Genomic DNA, 19669 nt, shown 5'->3' with positions numbered 1-19669 from the left:
TGGGAAAACTGTTCACATTACAAATATTTGCCGAAACCCGGGATTGAACCAGGGACCTTCAGATCTTCAGTCTGACGCTCTCCCAGCTGAGCTATTTCGGCGATGTCTTCTGTGCCAAAACGGCAAAGCGATCCGTTTTGGGTCTTGCCAACGGGGCATTAGTTAAGATTAGTGATAACGGAGTGATGAAAGCCAGTTGTCTGATTACAGGAAAGATTTCGTTAAAACAGGAAAGCGTTGTATTGTATATAACGAGGCAGTATTGTTAATGCTCGACCTCAACCAAATTAGATGCTTTTGGGAAAACTGTTCACATTACAAAGATTTGCCGAAACCCGGGATTGAACCAGGGACCTTCAGATCTTCAGTCTGACGCTCTCCCAGCTGAGCTATTTCGGCAAAGTCTTCTGTGCCAAAACGGCAAAGCGATCCGTTTTGGGGCTTGCCAACGGGGCATTAGTTAAGATTAGAGATAACGGAGTGATGAAAGCCAGTTGTCTGATGACAGGAAAGATTTCGCTAAAACAGGAAGGCGTTGTATTGTATATAACGAGGCCTTATTGTTAATGCTCGACCTCAACCAAATTAGATGCTTTTGGGAAAACTGTTCACATTACAAAGATTTGCCGAAACCCGGGATTGAACCAGGGACCTTCAGATCTTCAGTCTGACGCTCTCCCAGCTGAGCTATTTCGGCGATGCCTTCTGTGCCAAAACGGCAAAGCGATCCGTTTTGGGGCTTGCCAACGGGGCATTAGTTAAGATTAGTGATAACGGAGTGATGAAAGCCAGTTGTCTGATTACAGGAAAGATTTCGTTAAAACAGAAAAGCGTTGTATTGTATATAACGAGGCATTATTGTTAATGCTCGACCTCAACCAAATTTATAGTCAAATTAGATGCTTTTGGGAAAACTGTTCACATTACAAATATTTGCCGAAACCCGGGATTGAACCAGGGAGCTTCAGATCTTCAGTCTGACGCTCTCCCAGCTGAGCTCTTTCGGCGATGTCTTTTGTGCCAAAACGGCAAAGCGATCCGTTTTGGGGCTTGCCAACGGGGCATTAGTTAAGATTAGTGATAACGGAGTGATGAAAGCCAGTTGTCTGATTACAGGAAAGATTTCGTTAAAACAGGAAAGCGTTGTATTGTATATAACGAGGCAGTATTGTTAATGCTCGACCTCAACCAAATTAGATGCTTTTGGGAAAACAGTTCACATTACAAATATTTGCCGAAACCCAGGATTGAACCAGGGAGCTTCAGATCTTCAGTCTGACGCTCTCCCAGCTGAGCTATTTCGGCGATGTCTTCTGTGCCAAAACGGCAAAGCGATCCGTTTTGGGGCTTGCCAACGGGGCATTAGTTAAGATTAGTGATAACAGAGTGATGAAAGTCAGTTGTCTGATTACAGGAAAGATTTCGTTAAAATTGGAAGGCGTTGTATTGTATATAACGAGGCAGTATTGTTAATGCTCGACCTCAACCAAATTAGATGCTTTTGGGAAAACTGTTCACATTACAAAGATTTGCCGAAACCCGAGATTGAACCAGGGAGCTTCAGATCTTCAGTCTGACGCTCTCCCAGCTGAGCTATTTCGGCAAAGTCTTCTGTGCCAAAACGGCAAAGCGATCCGTTTTGGGGCTTGCCAACGGGGCATTAGTTAAGATTAGAGATAACGGAGTGATGAAAGCCAGTTGTCTGATGACAGGAAAGATTTCGCTAAAACAGGAAGGCGTTGTATTGTATATAACGAGGCCTTATTGTTAATGCTCGACCTCAACCAAATTAGATGCTTTTGGGAAAACTGTTCACATTACAAAGATTTGCCGAAACCCGGGATTGAACCAGGGACCTTCAGATCTTCAGTCTGACGCTCTCCCAGCTGAGCTAAAGTTGGGGAACAATAGTCTGCTTGGGGGGGGGAAGAAAGGAAGGAAGGGGGAAGAAAGGGAGGGGAGAAGAAAGGGGAAGAGTGAGGCCGATCCCAGAGTCGCGAGTTCGATCCTACCAGTCGCCATACTATGTTTTAGTGAAAAGATTTCCCACAATTAATGTTTAAGTGTTATGAAGTAACGGCTGTTTTTTTGTATCTTGAAAACATTTTAAATGCTTTTTTGTACAGATAGTGTAGTACTGTAAACTAAAACCCAACACTTGTCATAAAAGGCTTTCTTTTTAAAACTTTGAATTGCTTAATTAATTTTGCTTTTTTATTCTGATATATTCAAATTAATGTGTTAAATTATACTGTATACTATATACTTGATGTATATTTTAATGTCCTTAATCATACCCAGTGCTTATTTTCATTTTTCACAGCAAAACAGTGACTGAAACTAAAATTGCAAGTGTCTTTCCTAAAGTACTTTGAGTGAAGTGAATGATATCTTTTTTCTAGTGTATGCTTAAATTACCAATAATTCAGAATTTGAAGCAGCTAATATTAACTCACAAAAGACCATAGACCTTATCGGTTTAAAAGAACCAAATATTTATTCAACAATTAAGACAGTGAATTAAACATTTTTAGTTAGTCCCAAAACATTGTAGCATTTGGATGCAACACATTTCCATTGAAGTCTCCCATTTCTTTTTCTTAACCAAGAAATTTGTGGTTTGCTGAAGGACTTAAATCCTTTTACTGTATGGTTTGTTGAATTACTTTGTGTACACAATGACAATAAGAATAAATATCTGTATCATTAACCCAAAACAAAATAAACACACTATGAACTAAATAAAACTTATATACAGTGAAGTTATTTAAAATAAAGAAAATGTTTATTTTTTCTTTTTAATTTGTTCCAGCCACTGCTCTTTAGTGAGACTTTCATTAGAGGGACAGTAAATTTGCCCTCTATATTGGCTGTGTCCTGTTTCAGCTATTCTAAACTGCCCGCATTTTTTGCATGTGTTGTGCAAAACTTTGCGAGTCAATTTTCGAGGTTCTCTACCAGGTTGAGCAGGGGCTGCTCTGGGAGCCAGAGCAGGGGCCAGAGCAGGGGCCAGAGCAGGGGCCAGAGCAGGGGCCACAGGATAAGCATGTGGAGGAGGGGTGGAGAGGTTCCACAAACTCTGTTGCTGTTGGGTAGTGAGGATAACAGATCCCTGTGGTGCCATTGGAGTAATTGCCACTAGCTGAGGCCTTTTGGGTGGGGCAGGGAGAAGCTGCCGCTGTCCTGATGGATTTGTCCCATCAGTGAATTGTAGCTTTCTTTTTAATTTTGACTGCCCCACAGTGTTGGATGGTAGCCTATATGTATGCAGTGGCCCTGAATGTGGTACGCCGTAATGCGGGCGTATATTTGCAGGCAGAAGCGGGTCAGCAGCTACAGAAAACTGGCTGGGAAGGTTTAGCCCTTGAAGTACCACAGCGGTCTCTTGCCTTTTGACCCTTCTGTTATGCCACTGAACCAGGGTGGTGTAGCTAACATCCACTAGCTGCAAATGTGTCTGCCCCATCACAGCTCCATTCGCCAGAACGAGCTGCCTGATCTTTCTATAGTCTTGTAGGATCAAATCCCACCTGGAGACTGTGCCTGCTCCTCTTTTCTTTGGACTACGATGGATATTGCACAGTCGGACAAAGATGGTCTCCACCAAGCGGCAGCAGTCTGGCCATTGGGCAGATGGGGCTGGAGTGGTTAGAGCATGCCTCTTTACACTCTCAACCCCAGGAGTAAATTCTTGCCTCTTCTTGGGGGACCGAAACCTCCCAGTGTTCAATCTTTCTTGATGTCTTGCAGCAAATACCGTTCTCTGTTTATCAAACTCCAGCAGGTTCTGCCACAGAGCAACAATGCAGCTCACCTAAACAGGAAAATAAAACAATTTTACATTAGGACAACAATATGCAAGTGAGGTGAAAGGCGTGTGCATGTCTGCAGCAAGCAACAATGCATGTTACTGACCTCCTGGTTGGTCAGCACCAGTGAGGTTTTGCTCCTTAGCTCCACCAGATACTCAGCCAAGCTGTCAACTTTGTCCAGGCCTGGTACACCGGCCTCATCTAAACCCTGAGAAAACATAAATAATGTTGAAGTTATTTGAAGTTTTATTAAATTTTTCTTCAATTCTACAGCTTACTATGAATGCCCACCTCTGACATAGGCTCAGCAATGCCAGGCTGGGTGGAGGCAGCAGACAGGGTGGAGGGAGCTGGCTGGGTGGAGGGAGCTGGCTGGGTGGAGGGAGCAGGCTGGGTGGAGGCAGCACGCTGGGTGGAGGCAGCAGACAGGGTGGAGGGAGCACGCTGGGTGGAGGGAGCACGCTGGGTGGAGGCAGCAGACAGGGTGGAGGGAGCACGCTGGGTGGAGGGAGCACGCTGGGTGGAGGCAGCTGACTGAGTGGAGGCAGCTGACTGAGTGGAGGCAGCACGCTGGGTGGAGGCAGCACGCTGGGTGGAGGCAGCTGACTGAGTGGAGGCAGCAGGCTGGGTGGAGGCAGCAGGCTGGGTGGAGGGAGCTGGCTGGGTGGAGGCAGCAGGCTGGGTGGAGGCAGCAGACTGAGTGGGAGGCAGCAGGCTGAGTGGAGGCAGCAGGCTGGGTGGAGGCAGCACGCTGGGTGGAGGCAGCTGACTGAGTGGAGGCAGCAGGCTGGGTGGAGGCAGCAGGCTGGGTGGAGGGAGCTGGCTGGGTGGAGGCAGCACGCTGGGTGGAGGCAGCACGCTGGGTGGAGGCAGCTGACTGAGTGGAGGCAGCAGGCTGGGTGGAGGCAGCAGGCTGGGTGGAGGGAGCTGGCTGGGTGGAGGCAGCAGGCTGGGTGGAGGCAGCAGACTGAGTGGAGGCAGCAGGCTGAGTGGAGGCAGCAGGCTGGGTGGAGGCAGCACGCTGGGTGGAGGCAGCTGACTGAGTGGAGGCAGCAGGCTGGGTGGAGGCAGCAGGCTGGGTGGAGGGAGCTGGCTGGGTGGAGGCAGCACGCTGGGTGGAGGCAGCTGACTGAGTGGAGGCAGCTGACTGAGTGGAGGCAGCACGCTGGGTGGAGGCAGCACGCTGGGTGGAGGCAGCTGACTGAGTGGAGGCAGCAGGCTGGGTGGAGGCAGCAGGCTGGGTGGAGGGAGCTGGCTGGGTGGAGGCAGCAGGCTGGGTGGAGGCAGCAGACTGAGTGGAGGCAGCAGGCTGAGTGGAGGCAGCAGGCTGAGTGGAGGCAGCAGACTGAGTGGGAGGCAGCAGGCTGAGTGGAGGCAGCAGGCTGGGTGGAGGCAGCACGCTGGGTGGAGGCAGCTGACTGAGTGGAGGCAGCAGGCTGGGTGGAGGCAGCAGACTGAGTGGAGGCAGCAGGCTGAGTGGAGGCAGCAGGCTGGGTGGAGGCAGCACGCTGGGTGGAGGCAGCTGACTGAGTGGAGGCAGCAGGCTGGGTGGAGGCAGCAGGCTGGGTGGAGGGAGCTGGCTGGGTGGAGGCAGCACGCTGGGTGGAGGCAGCTGACTGAGTGGAGGCAGCTGACTGAGTGGAGGCAGCACGCTGGGTGGAGGCAGCACGCTGGGTGGAGGCAGCTGACTGAGTGGAGGCAGCAGGCTGGGTGGAGGCAGCAGGCTGGGTGGAGGGAGCTGGCTGGGTGGAGGCAGCAGGCTGGGTGGAGGCAGCAGACTGAGTGGAGGCAGCAGGCTGAGTGGAGGCAGCAGGCTGGGTGGAGGCAGCAGGCTGGGTGGAGGCAGCACGCTGGGTGGAGGGAGCTGGCTGGGTGGAGGCAGCACGCTGAGTGGAGGCAGCTGACTGAGTGGAGGCAGCTGACTGAGTGGAGGCAGCTGACTGAGTGGAGGCAGCACGCTGAGTGGAGGCAGCTGGCTGGGTGGAGGGAGCTGGCTGGGTGGAGGCAGCAGGCTGGGAGGAGGATTCGAGATGTGATGTAGCTGAGAAAAGGGTCTCATCGTCTAGCTCTGATACTAGAAAGTCCAAAGCTTCTTCGTCCACAAAGCCTTCATCTTCCTCTGCTACATTAGCCTCCACATCTTCCAGCAGAACATCTGTCTCTTCTGAGTCAGGCTGGGGTTTCAGTGGCTTTCCTGTTTGACTTAGAAGGTAGTCAACGCCCAGTAGCTCACCTATGGAAAATCAAACATATTGATAGTAAAACATTCCAAAACATGTTACATATTATTGATTTTTTTATACTATAGTTTATCTTAAACTGTTTATCCTTCACATATTTCATTTGTACCTGTGTACTTTGAAGGGGGCATAAATTGTGGGACGTACTCTCGTCCCAGCACCTTCAAGCTGTTCTGATTTATGGACTGAGTCATGTCTCCAGCATATGTCAGAAGAGACGATGGTTTGTTGGTCACTGCTGCAGAACCCCGATCCTGATTCCATCTATTCAGGCCTTCCAGGAGGTAGAGCTGGAAATTCAGTAAGTTTGCACTGGTTCCTGTAAAAAAAGGAAAAAAACAACACATCATATTAATGTCTTTGAAACAATACTGGTTGATCCAGTTTTGCAAAAAATATACAGTAAAGTGTTGTAGTCATGTTAGAAAGCGACTTACCTGGAATAAACCTGTTTAAATGACAATGAAATGACTCCAGGGATGTAGAGCCTCGTGAACAGCGATAACGTGTCAACTTGATTCCGCTCTTGTTGACACTGCCCACCTCAGTGTACAACTGAATCCCTGCAACATCCTGAATGCATTTCACATGCCGTTTTTGGACACCCCAGATGTGTTTTATCCTGACTTCATCCAGTAAGGGAACCCCCATCAAATCTCTCCCTTTTGGACCATTCAGCTCCTCCAGCAGTCGTTCAATAAGGACAGTAGTGATGTCCTCTCCCCGTGTCCTCCTACGACAGAAATTACTCAACTCCTTCTTGGTTATCTGCCTGTCCACCATGGTGTTGGTTATACCTGGCCTCTGTTCCTGCTGGAGCTGCCTTTCTTTCGCTCGTCGAAGAAGGTCAAGGTCCCCTGCATCCCACTCAAAAATGCAGGAGGACAGTGCCCGCATGAAAGCAGGATACAGAGGGTGGGCATCCGTGGTACAACCAACAGCCAGCCTCCGCATAAAGTGCCAAATGTCCAGGCGAATGTAAATATCTGGCCACCCTCCAAACCTGGCCTGCAGCTTGCTGAGGCCTTCACTAATACAGCAGCCACAGTCCACATACAGCACCTTTGGAGGTGCAGCCCCAGCCTGGCGGTACCGCTCCATCAGTCCTGCAGCCATTTTGTCCAGTCCTGGACCCTCCTGGACAGTCAGGACACTATTCAATATTTGGCCCAGCTCATTGCTGACTGACGACACCCACAGAGCCGTTCCTTTGCTGTGGCCAGCCAGCTTTTTGGTGATCTACAATAGAAAGTGTGGAATTAAATCTTGCCGTTTCTCATGTCTACAGAAACCACTGCCGGCTGTGTATTTCATAACATTTTCAATGTACTTAGAACAATAAACTTTTCACAAGTTTAATTGTTTGTGAAACAGAAAAAAAGTTATCCCAAACATTTTTAAAATTATTAGCGTTTTAAATTTAGTAGTGTACAACTTTTTTTCCAAGTAGGATATAATAATCAATATTATTATTGTCAAGTTTTTTGCTCTCTTTAAACCACCTCAGCTTCTGCCCAAACTTGAAAAAGCTTGCTTCCCTCAAAGAAATGCAGGAACCACTCATTTCAGCGACATCTTTTATTCATCTTTTCTTTTTGTCTTTAGATTAGTTCAATTAACAGTGTAAGACCACCATGATTTTGTAGAAGTAGTCACAGAGAGTCACAGAGCAGTTTGAAAACCTACAAACAAATGAAACAAAATCAATTACAGATCACAATGAACTAATGAACTAGTTTTCCAGGTAATGTTAATCTACTTTTAAGTGAACAGTGAATGAACAAACAAACTACATTCCACACACATAAATCCCATTTCATCACCAAGGCTAATTTGGTCTTCTGAATGCAGATTAAATGATATAAACTGTGCATAATGTCCAGTTCCTACCAGTGGTGTCTTTGTGGAAGCTTGAAGCTGAGGCTCTTTGTCTGAAGAGATCATTGTGAGCACAGGTGTGCCAAGTTACCTTATAGACTTCAGATAGGCCTAATTGAAAGGGAGGGGTGCGCTTGATTCTCTGTGATGTGTGTGCCAGTTGGGTGGAGATAGTAAATGCACTCACAAATGTACCATTTGCTGTTTTAACTTGACGATTATCATTACATGGTTACTAACCTTTTTGGTGGAGTCCAGCTTCAGAACTGTCCCCAAGGTGGAGGTGATGCTGGCTTTTATGTGTTCTATGCGTGACAGAATATCTCTGCCATACACTGACAACAACCAGCGATCAGTGGGGATGTCAGCTGGTTCTGGGGGCTCCTGGCACACCACAGGGAAAAGGCTGGGTCTATTTACAAAGTTAGCGCACTCCTCCAGATAGTGCCCCAACCTGTTCAGCCACTCCTCCCCGTGGTTTTCTTTCAGCTGCTTCAGCAGCCGTGCTGAACTGTTGCCCTGTGTCCTGTCTCTCATCAGCCTGATCACTCGTATGTCACAAGCATACCTGGAAGGCAGATTAACAAAGTATTTATTTTGCAGTTACATTTGCATGTAATGTAATATCTTCATTCCTTCAGTTAGCATTTTACTAAATGTTTTACTCACTTTTGGGTGAGGATGAGCCGAAATAGTTTCTGGTGCGGCAAGTCCAGCTGGTCTCGGATGCTCTGGGATGTTGATAGATACGTGAGATTACACCCGCTGCACCTGAGTGTCTCCGTCACAAGGAGGTAATACCTATCAATATCCAGGACTTTCCGAGCCCTCTTGTGGATGCCAGCACCTGTAAGATGATTCCCACAAGTTTTGCAGAACACCCTGACCTTCCACTGATGGTAGGGCATCCATACGAGGAGCCGATGTGAAAAAAACCTCTCAGGTGTTGGCACCTGATGGTAAATGAGGGCCGGCGCAGGAGGCTCGTACCACAGCTTTAAATCTGGGCGCAGTTTGCCAGATTTAAAGAGGGTATTTGAGATCCATCTTTGATCCTGCACAGGGATGGTTTTCCTCATCTCACTCGGCAACCAGAAAGAAGCTGCATTATCACCTGCAGCTGGTTGTAACAGAGACGTTGAAGGCTGTTCCTAAAAACAACAGAACATAAATATGTTTGAAAACAGATATCTTAGAACTGCTTTACTTTAATGAATATACAATGCTGTACTCACAGATGCAACTGTCTTGCCGGAGTGTGTCTGGGAGGATGGAGCAACACTAGGGCTCCTCACAGAGGGTGGAGAAGGACTTGGGCTCCTCACAGAGGATGGAAAGGGACTTGGGCTCCTCACGGAGGATGGAAAGGGACTTGGGCTCCTCACGGAGGATGGAGAGGGACTTGGGCTCCTCACAGAGGGTGGAGAAGGACTTGGGCTCCTCACAGAGGATGGAAAGGGACTTGGGCTCCTCACAGAGGATGGAGAGGGACTCGGTGTCTTCCGGGCCACCAAGTTTGGCTTCACTGAATCCGAAAGAGAACCCCCAAAATAGGACTTAGTGAACTGAAACGAGAAATGTACAATCATGTGAAGTATATACTTTATAAATCACTACATCAAAATAAGCACAAGAAAATGTTTTGTTCAAAAACTATTATAGTTTGTTGCCAAGACAGAATCAATAATATAAAGTATTGAGCAAACAAACAAGAACATTTACCCTTGACAAAGATGGAGGGGACCTCAGGAAACAGCGGGTGGCTGTTGCTGTATCTCCAGAATTAGATTGTGAACCCACAGACTGTGGGGTCAAAGAAGGAGGTGCAGAAGGAGGCTGCAGTGCAGGCTACCAAAACAAAGATATTTTAAGTATAAAAGTCACCATTCACCAGAATTGCAAGAGACAAGACATAGCTTCAAATTTGACTAAGAAGTGATTGTTATTAGATATTATTTTAAACCAGCTTACTTTAACAGTGTGAAAGCCACAGTCACAAGTGACAGACGCTCCAAAAAGGGTGGTCTGTCCCCGAACTTGCATGGGGCATTTTTCTATCTGAAACAGTGTAACATAATCTTATTAATGACAGCTACTCAAGTCTGTCCTTTTTTATAAACATATCTACACACACAAGTGAATGAAACAGTGACTTCACTTTACCTTCTGATAGATATCATGCCATTTCTTCTGCCTTGGGGCTGGTCTATTCCCTGCATTGGAAGGCCAAACCCCAGTGCTGGCAAATGCCTTAAGCCTTGCCATCCACTCCCCATCCCCCATACCTTTGTGGCTCTTTGGCTTGGTGCTCATCTGAAGATAACATTGGGAATTAGCAGAATCAAATTCCATAAACTAATGATGCACTTTGTGCACAACTAACAATGGGTATGACATAAAAGCATTTAAAAGTAAAATCAAAGCCATAGTTTTCTGTGCTAATTATGATGAGGTAAAAAAAAAAAAACTATAAACCTCGATCGATCGATCGATCGATCGAGGTCGGTCTATATATAGGTTGATATCTATGTATGCATTTACATTTTAACTTAAAATGTTACTACTATATTATAAAATAAAATGTGTCCTTACTCTTGCACTCAGAACATGACATCATTATGTCGCCCTTTTATTTAACCCACAATATATTATTTTAGCTGATGTACAATTATAAATACGAAATCTGTTTGAACGACAACAGACAATAAACAATATTAATGGGTACTCACAGCAAGATCGTTTAGGTCGAGAGATCAATGATGTGATGACGAATCCTTCTTCAACGAAGCTAGGCTACTGACATCTGACTTTCAGAATCTTCCAACGGTTTTTATTTTTAAAAATAAAATTCGAAATTTGTTTTGTTTGTGGTGGTGGGGGGCGTGAGGGCGTCTGAGGGAGGGAGGGGTCACGGTGATTGGCCGATTTCCATTGTGAGCGCGGACATTGATAGGTTCGCATGTCGCCACGGTGATTGGCCGATTTCCATTGTGAGCGCGGACATTGATAGGTTCGCATGTCGCCACGGTGATTGGCCGATTTCCCGGGATTGTGGAGCGCGGACATTGATAGGCTCGGTCCATTATGAGGCGGTACGACATTGGCTAAACCGTTCAATGTGAGAATGGAGAGGGGCAAGCGCCATTGGAGGAGAAACACCGACTAACGTGAGCGAAGTAGAGCTATTTCGGCAAAGTCTTCTGTGCCAAAACGGCAAAGCGATCCGTTTTGGGGCTTGCCAACGGGGCATTAGTTAAGATTAGAGATAACGGAGTGATGAAAGCCAGTTGTCTGATGACAGGAAAGATTTCGCTAAAACAGGAAGGCGTTGTATTGTATATAACGAGGCCTTATTGTTAATGCTCTACCTCAACCAAATTAGATGCTTTTGGGAAAACTGTTCACATTACAAAGATTTGCCGAAACCCGGGATTGAACCAGGGACCTTCAGATCTTCAGTCTGACGCTCTCCCAGCTGAGCTATTTCGGCGATGTCTTTTGTGCCAAAACGGCAAAGCGATCCGTTTTGGGGCTTGCCAACGGGGCATTAGTTAAGATTAGTGATAACGGAGTGATGAAAGCCAGTTGTCTGATTACAGGAAAGATTTCGTTAAAACAGGAAAGCGTTGTATTGTATATAACGAGGCATTATTGTTAATGCTCGACCTCAACCAAATTTATAGTCAAATTAGATGCTTTTGGGAAAACTGTTCACATTACAAAGATTTGCCGAAACCCGGGATTGAACCAGGGAGCTTCAGATCTTCAGTCTGACGCTCTCCCAGCTGAGCTATTTCGGCGATGTCTTCTGTGCCAAAACGGCAAAGCGATCCGTTTTGGGGCTTGCCAACGGGGCATTAGTTAAGATTAGTGATAACAGAGTGATGAAAGTCAGTTGTCTGATTACAGGAAAGATTTCGTTAAAATAGGAAGGCGTTGTATTGTATATAACGAGGCAGTATTGTTAATGCTCGACCTCAACCGAATTTATAGTCAACTTAGATGCTTTTGGGAAAACTGTTCACATTACAAATATTTGCCGAAACCCGGGATTGAACCAGGGACCTTCAGATCTTCAGTCTGACGCTCTCCCAGCTGAGCTATTTCGGCGATGTCTTCTGTGCCAAAACGGCAAAGCGATCCGTTTTGGGGCTTGCCAACGGGGCATTAGTTAAGATTAGTGATAACGGAGTGATGAAAGCCATTTGTCTGATTACAGGAAAGATTTCGTTAAAACAGGAAAGCGTTGTATTGTATATAACGAGGCAGTATTGTTAATGCTCGACCTCAACCAAATAAAGATGCTTTTGGGAAAACTGTTCACATTACAAAGATTTGCCGAAACCCGGGATTGAACCAGGGACCTTCAGATCTTCAGTCTGACGCTCTCCCAGCTGAGCTATTTCGGCGATGCCTTCTGTGCCAAAACGGCAAAGCGATCCGTTTTGGGGCTTGCCAACGGGGCATTAGTTAAGATTAGTGATAACGGAGTGATGAAAGCCAGTTGTCTGATTACAGGAAATGATTTCAGTTAAAACAGGAAAGCGTTGTACTGAATATAACGAAGCCTTATTGTTAATGTTCGACCTCAACCAAATTAGATGCTTTTGGGAAAACTGTTCACATTACAAAGATTTGCCGAAACCCGGGATTGAACCAGGGAGCTTCAGATCTTCAGTCTGACGCTCTCCCAGCTGAGCTATTTCGGCGATGTCTTCTGTGCCAAAACGGCAAAGCGATCCGTTTTGGGTCTTGCCAACGGGGCATTAGTTAAGATTAGTGATAACGGAGTGATGAAAGCCAGTTGTCTGATTACAGGAAATGATTTCAGTTAAAACAGGAAAGCGTTGTATTGTATATAACGAGGCAGTATTGTTAATGCTCGACCTCAACCAAATTAGATGCTTTTGGGAAAACTGTTCACATTACAAAGATTTGCCGAAACCCGGGATTGAACCAGGGACCTTCAGATCTTCAGTCTGACGCTCTCCCAGCTGAGCTATTTCGGCAATGTCTTCTGTGCCAAAACGGCAAAGCGATCCGTTTTGGGGCTTGCCAACGGGGCATTAGTTAAGATTAGTGATAACGGAGTGATGAAAGCCAGTTGTCTGATTACAGGAAATGATTTCAGTTAAAACAGGAAAGCGTTGTATTGTATATAACGAGGCCTTATTGTTAATGCTCGACCTCAACCAAATTAGATGCTTTTGGGAAAACTGTTCACATTACAAAGATTTGCCGAAACCCGGGATTGAACCAGGGACCTTCAGATCTTCAGTCTGACGCTCTCCCAGCTGAGCTATTTCGGCGAATGTCTTCTGTGCCAAAACGGCAAAGCGATCCGTTTTGGGTCTTGCCAACGGGGCATTAAGTTAAGATTAGATGATAACGGAGTGATGAAAGCCAGTTGTCTGATTACAGGAAATGGTTTCGCTTAAAACAGGAAGGCGTTGTATTGTGTATAACGAGGCCTTATTGTTAATGCTCGACCTCAACCAAATTAGATGCTTTTGGGAAAACTGTTCACATTACAAAGATTTGCCGAAACCCGGGATTGAACCAGGGACCTTCAGATCTTCAGTCTGACGCTCTCCCAGCTGAGCTATTTCGGCGATGTCTTCTGTGCCAAAACGGCAAAGCGATCCGTTTTGGGGCTTGCCAACGGGGCATTAGTTAAGATTAGTGATAACGGAGTGATGAAAGCCAGTTGTCTGATTACAGGAAATGATTTCAGTTAAAACAGGAAAGGCGTTGTATTGTATATAACGAGGCATTATTGTTAATGCTCGACCTCAACCAAATTAGATGCTTTTGGGAAAACATGTTCACATTACAAAGATTTGCCGAAACCCGGGATTGAACCAGGGAGCCTTCAGATCTTCAGTCTGACGCTCTCCCAGCTGAGCTATTTCGGCGATGTCTTCTGTGCCAAAACGGCAAAGCGATCCGTTTTGGGGCTTGCCAACGGGGCATTAGTTAAGATTAGTGATAACAGAGTGATGAAAGTCAGTTGTCTGATTACAGGAAAGATTTCGTTAAAATTGGAAGGCGTTGTATTGTATATAACGAGGCAGTATTGTTAATGCTCGACCTCAACCAAATTAGATGCTTTTGGGAAAACTGTTCACATTACAAAGATTTGCCGAAACCCGAGATTGAACCAGGGAGCTTCAGATCTTCAGTCTGACGCTCTCCCAGCTGAGCTATTTCGGCAAATGTCTTCTGTGCCAAAACGGCAAAGCGATCCGTTTTGGGGCTTGCCAACGGGGCATTAGTTAAGATTAGAGATAACGGAGTGATGAAAGCCAGTTGTCTGATGACAGGAAAGATTTCGCTAAAACAGGAAGGCGTTGTATTGTATATAACGAGGCATTATTGTTAATGCTCGACCTCAACCAAATTTATAGTCAAATTAGATGCTTTTGGGAAAACTGTTCACATTACAAATATTTGCCGAAACCCGGGATTGAACCAGGGAGCTTCAGATCTTCAGTCTGACGCTCTCCCAGCTGAGCTATTTCGGCGATGTCTTCTGTGCCAAAACGGCAAAGCGATCCGTTTTGGGGCTTGCCAACGGGGCATTAGTTAAGATTAGTGATAACGGAGTGATGAAAGCCAGTTGTCTGATTACAGGAAAGATTTCGTTAAAACAGGAAAGCGTTGTATTGTATATAACGAGGCAGTATTGTTAATGCTCGACCTCAACCAAATTAGATGCTTTTGGGAAAACTGTTCACATTACAAATATTTGCCGAAACCCAGGGATTGAACCAGGGAGCTTCAGATCTTCAGTCTGACGCTCTCCCAGCTGAGCTATTTCGGCGATGTCTTCTGTGCCAAAACGGCAAAGCGATCCGTTTTGGGTCTTGCCAACGGGGCATTAGTTAAGATTAGTGATAACAGAGTGATGAAAGTCAGTTGTCTGATTACAGGAAATGATTTCAGTTAAACATGGAAGGCGTTGTATTGTATATAACGAGGCAGTATTGTTAATGCTCGACCTCAACCAAATTAGATGCTTTTGGGAAAACTGTTCACATTACAAAGATTTGCCGAAACCCGAGATTGAACCAGGGACCTTCAGATCTTCAGTCTGACGCTCTCCCAGCTGAGCTATTTCGGCAATGTCTTCTGTGCCAAAACGGCAAAGCGATCCGTTTTGGGTCTTGCCAACGGGGCATTAAGTTAAGATTAGTGATAACGGAGTGATGAAAGCCAGTTGTCTGATTACAGGAATGGTTTCGATTAAAACAGGAAGGCGTTGTATTGTATATAACGAGGCCTTATTGTTAATGCTCGACCTCAACCAAATTAGATGCTTTTGGGAAAACTGTTCACATTACAAAGATTTGCCGAAACCCGGGATTGAACCAGGGACCTTCAGATCTTCAGTCTGACGCGCTCCCAGCTGAGCTATTTCGGCGATGTCTTCTGTGCCAAAACGGCAAAGCGATCCGTTTTGGGTCTTGCCAACGGGGCATTAGTTAAGATTAGTGATAACGGAGTGATGAAAGCCAGTTGTCTGATTACAGGAAATGATTTCATTAAAACAGGAAAGCGTTGTATTGTGTATAACGAGGCATTATTGTTAATGCTCGACCTCAACCAAATTATAGTCAAATTAGATGCTTTTGGGAAAACTGTTCACATTACAAAGATTTGCCGAAACCCGGGATTGAACCAGGGAGCTTCAGATCTTCAGTCTGACGCTCTCCCAGCTGAGCTCTTTCGGCGATGTCTTTTGTGCCAAAACGGCAAAGCGATCCGTTTTGGGGCTTGCCAACGGGGCATTAGTTAAGATTAGTGATAACGGAGTGATGAAAGCCAGTTGTCTGATTACAGGAATGATTTCGTTAAAACAGGAAAGCGTTGTATTGTATATAACGAGGCAGTATTGTTAATGCTCGACCTCAACCAAATTAGATGCTTTTGGGAAAACAGTTCACATTACAAATATTTGCCGAAACCCAGGGATTGAACCAGGGAGCCTTCAGATCTTCAGTCTGACGCTCTCCCAGCTGAGCTATTTCGGCGATGTCTTCTGTGCCAAAACGGCAAAGCGATCCGTTTTGGGGCTTGCCAACGGGGCATTAATTAAGATTAGTGATAACAGAGTGATGAAAGCCAGTTGTCTGATTACAGGAAATGATTTCATTAAAACATGGAAGGCGTTGTATTGTATATAACGAGACATTATTGTTAATGCTCGACCTCAACCAAATTAGATGCTTTTGGGAAAACTGTTCACATTACAAAGATTTGCCGAAACCCGGGATTGAACCAGGGACCTTCAGATCTTCAGTCTGACGCTCTCCCAGCTGAGCTATTTCGGCGAATGTCTTCTGTGCCAAAACGGCAAAGCGATCCGTTTTGGGTCTTGCCAACGGGGCATTAGTTAAGATTAGTGATAACGGAGTGATGAAAGCCAGTTGTCTGATTACAGGAATGGTTTCGATTAAAACAGGAAGGCGTTGTATTGTATATAACGAGGCCTTATTGTTAATGCTCGACCTCAACCAAATTAGATGCTTTTGGGAAAACTGTTCACATTACAAAGATTTGCCGAAACCCGGGATTGAACCAGGGACCTTCAGATCTTCAGTCTGACGCTCTCCCAGCTGAGCTATTTCGGCGATGTCTTCTGTGCCAAAACGGCAAAGCGATCCGTTTTGGGTCTTGCCAACGGGGCATTAATTAAGATTAGTGATAACGGAGTGATGAAAGCCAGTTGTCTGATTACAGGAATGGTTTCATTAAAACAGGAAGGCGTTGTATTGTGTATAACGAGGCATTATTGTTAATGCTCGACCTCAACCAAATTAGATGCTTTTGGGAAAACTGTTCACATTACAAAGATTTGCCGAAACCCGGGATTGAACCAGGGACCTTCAGATCTTCAGTCTGACGCTCTCCCAGCTGAGCTATTTCGGCGATGTCTTCTGTGCCAAAACGGCAAAGCGATCCGTTTTGGGTCTTGCCAACGGGGCATTAATTAAGATTAGTGATAACGGAGTGATGAAAGCCAGTTGTCTGATTACAGGAAATGGTTTCATTAAAACAGGAAGGCGTTGTATTGTGTATAACGAGGCCTTATTGTTAATGCTCGACCTCAACCGAATTATAGTCAACTTAGATGCTTTTGGGAAAACTGTTCACATTACAAAGATTTGCCGAAACCCGGGATTGAACCAGGGAGCCTTCAGATCTTCAGTCTGACGCTCTCCCAGCTGAGCTATTTCGGCGATGTCTTCTGTGCCAAAACGGCAAAGCGATCCGTTTTGGGGCTTGCCAACGGGGCATTAGTTAAGATTAGTGATAACAGAGTGATGAAAGTCCAGTTGTCTGATTACAGGAATGATTTCATTAAAACAGGAAGGCGTTGTATTGTGTATAACGAGGCCTTATTGTTAATGCTCGACCTCAACCAAATTAGATGCTTTTGGGAAAACTGTTCACATTACAAAGATTTGCCGAAACCCGGGATTGAACCAGGGACCTTCAGATCTTCAGTCTGACGCTCTCCCAGCTGAGCTATTTCGGCGAATGTCTTCTGTGCCAAAACGGCAAAGCGATCCGTTTTGGGTCTTGCCAACGGGGCATTAGTTAAGATTAGTGATAACGGAGTGATGAAAGCCAGTTGTCTGATTACAGGAATGGATTTCGATTAAAACAGGAAGGCGTTGTATTGTGTATAACGAGGCCTTATTGTTAATGCTCTACCTCAACCAAATTAGATGCTTTTGGGAAAACTGTTCACATTACAAAGATTTGCCGAAACCCGGGATTGAACCAGGGACCTTCAGATCTTCAGTCTGACGCTCTCCCAGCTGAGCTATTTCGGCGATGTCTTCTGTGCCAAAACGGCAAAGCGATCCGTTTTGGGTCTTGCCAACGGGGCATTAGTTAAGATTAGTGATAACGGAGTGATGAAAGCCAGTTGTCTGATTACAGGAATGATTTCAGTTAAAACAGGAAAGGCGTTGTATTGTGTATAACGAGGCATTATTGTTAATGCTCGACCTCAACCAAATTAATAGATGCTTTTGGGAAAACTGTTCACATTACAAAGATTTGCCGAAACCCGGGATTGAACCAGGGAGCCTTCAGATCTTCAGTCTGACGCTCTCCCAGCTGAGCTATTTCGGCGATGTCTTCTGTGCCAAAACGGCAAAGCGATCCGTTTTGGGGCTTGCCAACGGGGCATTAGTTAAGATTAGTGATAACAGGAGTGATGAAAGTCAGTTGTCTGATTACAGGAAATGATTTCAGTTAAAACTAGGAAGGCGTTGTATTGTATATAACGAGGCCTTATTGTTAATGCTCGACCTCAACCGAATTATAGTCAACTTAGATGCTTTTGGGAAAACTGTTCACATTACAAATATTTGCCGAAACCCGGGATTGAACCAGGGACCTTCAGATCTTCAGTCTGACGCTCTCCCAGCTGAGCTATTTCGGCGATGTCTTCTGTGCCAAAACGGCAAAGCGATCCGTTTTGGGTCTTGCCAACGGGGCATTAGTTAAGATTAGTGATAACGGAGTGATGAAAGCCATTTGTCTGATTACAGGAAATGATTTCAGTTAAAACAGGAAAGCGTTGTATTGTATATAACGAGGCAGTATTGTTAATGCTCGACCTCAACCAAATAAAGATGCTTTTGGGAAAACTGTTCACATTACAAAGATTTGCCGAAACCCGGGATTGAACCAGGGACCTTCAGATCTTCAGTCTGACGCTCTCCCAGCTGAGCTATTTCGGCGATGTCTTCTGTGCCAAAACGGCAAAGCGATCCGTTTTGGGTCTTGCCAACGGGGCATTAATTAAGATTAGTGATAACGGAGTGATGAAAGCCAGTTGTCTGATTACAGGAATGGTTTCATTAAAACAGGAAGGCGTTGTATTGTGTATAACGAGGCCTTATTGTTAATGCTCGACCTCAACCAAATTAGATGCTTTTGGGAAAACTGTTCACATTACAAAGATTTGCCGAAACCCGGGATTGAACCAGGGACCTTCAGATCTTCAGTCTGACGCTCTCCCAGCTGAGCTATTTCGGCGATGTCTTCTGTGCCAAAACGGCAAAGCGATCCGTTTTGGGTCTTGCCAACGGGGCATTAATTAAGATTAGTGATAACGGAGTGATGAAAGCCAGTTGTCTGATTACAGGAATGGTTTCATTAAAACAGGAAAGCGTTGTATTGTGTATAACGAGGCATTATTGTTAATGCTCGACCTCAACCAAATTAGATGCTTTTGGGAAAACTGTTCACATTACAAAGATTTGCCGAAACCCGGGATTGAACCAGGGACCTTCAGATCTTCAGTCTGACGCTCTCCCAGCTGAGCTATTTCGGCAATGTCTTCTGTGCCAAAACGGCAAAGCGATCCGTTTTGGGTCTTGCCAACGGGGCATTAATTAAGATTAGTGATAACGGAGTGATGAAAGCCAGTTGTCTGATTACAGGAATGGTTTCATTAAAACAGGAAAGCGTTGTATTGTGTATAACGAGGCCTTATTGTTAATGCTCGACCTCAACCAAATTAGATGCTTTTGGGAAAACTGTTCACATTACAAAGATTTGCCGAAACCCGGGATTGAACCAGGGACCTTCAGATCTTCAGTCTGACGCTCTCCCCAGCTGAGCTATTTCGGCAAATGTCTTCTGTGCCAAAACGGCAAAGCGATCCGTTTTGGGTCTTGCCAACGGGGCATTAATTAAGATTAGTGATAACGGAGT

At 45.6% G+C, this 19669-nt stretch overlaps 33 non-coding genes across 33 annotated transcripts; all 33 read right to left on the bottom strand.

Moving 5' to 3' along the window:
• Positions 1 to 28: 28 nt before the first annotated feature.
• On the bottom strand, positions 29 to 101 carry trnaf-gaa (transfer RNA phenylalanine (anticodon GAA)). Its single transcript has one exon. It is a non-coding gene; the product is annotated as a tRNA-Phe (tRNA).
• Positions 102 to 326: 225 nt separating this feature from the next.
• Positions 327 to 399, bottom strand: trnaf-gaa (transfer RNA phenylalanine (anticodon GAA)). The gene has a single exon. It is a non-coding gene; the product is annotated as a tRNA-Phe (tRNA).
• Positions 400 to 624: 225 nt separating this feature from the next.
• On the bottom strand, positions 625 to 697 carry trnaf-gaa (transfer RNA phenylalanine (anticodon GAA)). Its single transcript has one exon. It is a non-coding gene; the product is annotated as a tRNA-Phe (tRNA).
• A 237-nt stretch (positions 698 to 934) lies between these two features.
• trnaf-gaa (transfer RNA phenylalanine (anticodon GAA)) lies at positions 935 to 1007 on the bottom strand. Its single transcript has one exon. It is a non-coding gene; the product is annotated as a tRNA-Phe (tRNA).
• Positions 1008 to 1232: 225 nt separating this feature from the next.
• On the bottom strand, positions 1233 to 1305 carry trnaf-gaa (transfer RNA phenylalanine (anticodon GAA)). Its single transcript has one exon. It is a non-coding gene; the product is annotated as a tRNA-Phe (tRNA).
• Positions 1306 to 1530: 225 nt separating this feature from the next.
• Positions 1531 to 1603, bottom strand: trnaf-gaa (transfer RNA phenylalanine (anticodon GAA)). Its single transcript has one exon. It is a non-coding gene; the product is annotated as a tRNA-Phe (tRNA).
• A 9744-nt stretch (positions 1604 to 11347) lies between these two features.
• Positions 11348 to 11420, bottom strand: trnaf-gaa (transfer RNA phenylalanine (anticodon GAA)). The gene has a single exon. It is a non-coding gene; the product is annotated as a tRNA-Phe (tRNA).
• A 237-nt stretch (positions 11421 to 11657) lies between these two features.
• trnaf-gaa (transfer RNA phenylalanine (anticodon GAA)) lies at positions 11658 to 11730 on the bottom strand. The gene has a single exon. It is a non-coding gene; the product is annotated as a tRNA-Phe (tRNA).
• Positions 11731 to 11967: 237 nt separating this feature from the next.
• On the bottom strand, positions 11968 to 12040 carry trnaf-gaa (transfer RNA phenylalanine (anticodon GAA)). The gene has a single exon. It is a non-coding gene; the product is annotated as a tRNA-Phe (tRNA).
• A 226-nt stretch (positions 12041 to 12266) lies between these two features.
• trnaf-gaa (transfer RNA phenylalanine (anticodon GAA)) lies at positions 12267 to 12339 on the bottom strand. Its single transcript has one exon. It is a non-coding gene; the product is annotated as a tRNA-Phe (tRNA).
• A 227-nt stretch (positions 12340 to 12566) lies between these two features.
• On the bottom strand, positions 12567 to 12639 carry trnaf-gaa (transfer RNA phenylalanine (anticodon GAA)). The gene has a single exon. It is a non-coding gene; the product is annotated as a tRNA-Phe (tRNA).
• A 227-nt stretch (positions 12640 to 12866) lies between these two features.
• Positions 12867 to 12939, bottom strand: trnaf-gaa (transfer RNA phenylalanine (anticodon GAA)). Its single transcript has one exon. It is a non-coding gene; the product is annotated as a tRNA-Phe (tRNA).
• A 227-nt stretch (positions 12940 to 13166) lies between these two features.
• Positions 13167 to 13239, bottom strand: trnaf-gaa (transfer RNA phenylalanine (anticodon GAA)). The gene has a single exon. It is a non-coding gene; the product is annotated as a tRNA-Phe (tRNA).
• Positions 13240 to 13469: 230 nt separating this feature from the next.
• On the bottom strand, positions 13470 to 13542 carry trnaf-gaa (transfer RNA phenylalanine (anticodon GAA)). Its single transcript has one exon. It is a non-coding gene; the product is annotated as a tRNA-Phe (tRNA).
• Positions 13543 to 13771: 229 nt separating this feature from the next.
• trnaf-gaa (transfer RNA phenylalanine (anticodon GAA)) lies at positions 13772 to 13845 on the bottom strand. The gene has a single exon. It is a non-coding gene; the product is annotated as a tRNA-Phe (tRNA).
• A 225-nt stretch (positions 13846 to 14070) lies between these two features.
• On the bottom strand, positions 14071 to 14143 carry trnaf-gaa (transfer RNA phenylalanine (anticodon GAA)). The gene has a single exon. It is a non-coding gene; the product is annotated as a tRNA-Phe (tRNA).
• A 238-nt stretch (positions 14144 to 14381) lies between these two features.
• Positions 14382 to 14454, bottom strand: trnaf-gaa (transfer RNA phenylalanine (anticodon GAA)). Its single transcript has one exon. It is a non-coding gene; the product is annotated as a tRNA-Phe (tRNA).
• Positions 14455 to 14679: 225 nt separating this feature from the next.
• trnaf-gaa (transfer RNA phenylalanine (anticodon GAA)) lies at positions 14680 to 14753 on the bottom strand. The gene has a single exon. It is a non-coding gene; the product is annotated as a tRNA-Phe (tRNA).
• A 227-nt stretch (positions 14754 to 14980) lies between these two features.
• Positions 14981 to 15053, bottom strand: trnaf-gaa (transfer RNA phenylalanine (anticodon GAA)). The gene has a single exon. It is a non-coding gene; the product is annotated as a tRNA-Phe (tRNA).
• Positions 15054 to 15280: 227 nt separating this feature from the next.
• On the bottom strand, positions 15281 to 15353 carry trnaf-gaa (transfer RNA phenylalanine (anticodon GAA)). The gene has a single exon. It is a non-coding gene; the product is annotated as a tRNA-Phe (tRNA).
• A 237-nt stretch (positions 15354 to 15590) lies between these two features.
• Positions 15591 to 15663, bottom strand: trnaf-gaa (transfer RNA phenylalanine (anticodon GAA)). The gene has a single exon. It is a non-coding gene; the product is annotated as a tRNA-Phe (tRNA).
• A 527-nt stretch (positions 15664 to 16190) lies between these two features.
• trnaf-gaa (transfer RNA phenylalanine (anticodon GAA)) lies at positions 16191 to 16263 on the bottom strand. The gene has a single exon. It is a non-coding gene; the product is annotated as a tRNA-Phe (tRNA).
• Positions 16264 to 16490: 227 nt separating this feature from the next.
• trnaf-gaa (transfer RNA phenylalanine (anticodon GAA)) lies at positions 16491 to 16563 on the bottom strand. The gene has a single exon. It is a non-coding gene; the product is annotated as a tRNA-Phe (tRNA).
• Positions 16564 to 16788: 225 nt separating this feature from the next.
• Positions 16789 to 16861, bottom strand: trnaf-gaa (transfer RNA phenylalanine (anticodon GAA)). The gene has a single exon. It is a non-coding gene; the product is annotated as a tRNA-Phe (tRNA).
• Positions 16862 to 17098: 237 nt separating this feature from the next.
• On the bottom strand, positions 17099 to 17172 carry trnaf-gaa (transfer RNA phenylalanine (anticodon GAA)). Its single transcript has one exon. It is a non-coding gene; the product is annotated as a tRNA-Phe (tRNA).
• Positions 17173 to 17398: 226 nt separating this feature from the next.
• trnaf-gaa (transfer RNA phenylalanine (anticodon GAA)) lies at positions 17399 to 17471 on the bottom strand. Its single transcript has one exon. It is a non-coding gene; the product is annotated as a tRNA-Phe (tRNA).
• Positions 17472 to 17699: 228 nt separating this feature from the next.
• On the bottom strand, positions 17700 to 17772 carry trnaf-gaa (transfer RNA phenylalanine (anticodon GAA)). The gene has a single exon. It is a non-coding gene; the product is annotated as a tRNA-Phe (tRNA).
• A 230-nt stretch (positions 17773 to 18002) lies between these two features.
• trnaf-gaa (transfer RNA phenylalanine (anticodon GAA)) lies at positions 18003 to 18076 on the bottom strand. Its single transcript has one exon. It is a non-coding gene; the product is annotated as a tRNA-Phe (tRNA).
• A 240-nt stretch (positions 18077 to 18316) lies between these two features.
• trnaf-gaa (transfer RNA phenylalanine (anticodon GAA)) lies at positions 18317 to 18389 on the bottom strand. The gene has a single exon. It is a non-coding gene; the product is annotated as a tRNA-Phe (tRNA).
• Positions 18390 to 18617: 228 nt separating this feature from the next.
• Positions 18618 to 18690, bottom strand: trnaf-gaa (transfer RNA phenylalanine (anticodon GAA)). The gene has a single exon. It is a non-coding gene; the product is annotated as a tRNA-Phe (tRNA).
• A 225-nt stretch (positions 18691 to 18915) lies between these two features.
• On the bottom strand, positions 18916 to 18988 carry trnaf-gaa (transfer RNA phenylalanine (anticodon GAA)). Its single transcript has one exon. It is a non-coding gene; the product is annotated as a tRNA-Phe (tRNA).
• A 225-nt stretch (positions 18989 to 19213) lies between these two features.
• trnaf-gaa (transfer RNA phenylalanine (anticodon GAA)) lies at positions 19214 to 19286 on the bottom strand. The gene has a single exon. It is a non-coding gene; the product is annotated as a tRNA-Phe (tRNA).
• A 225-nt stretch (positions 19287 to 19511) lies between these two features.
• On the bottom strand, positions 19512 to 19585 carry trnaf-gaa (transfer RNA phenylalanine (anticodon GAA)). The gene has a single exon. It is a non-coding gene; the product is annotated as a tRNA-Phe (tRNA).
• Between the last annotated feature and the right edge of the window lie 84 nt (positions 19586 to 19669).

The sequence above is a fragment of the Xiphophorus hellerii genome, chromosome 23 (genome assembly GCF_003331165.1).
Source record: "Xiphophorus hellerii strain 12219 chromosome 23, Xiphophorus_hellerii-4.1, whole genome shotgun sequence".
NCBI lineage: Eukaryota > Metazoa > Chordata > Actinopteri > Cyprinodontiformes > Poeciliidae > Xiphophorus > Xiphophorus hellerii.
The sequence above is the reverse complement of the archived record's forward strand: the minus strand, read 5'-3'. Positions and strand labels throughout refer to the sequence as shown.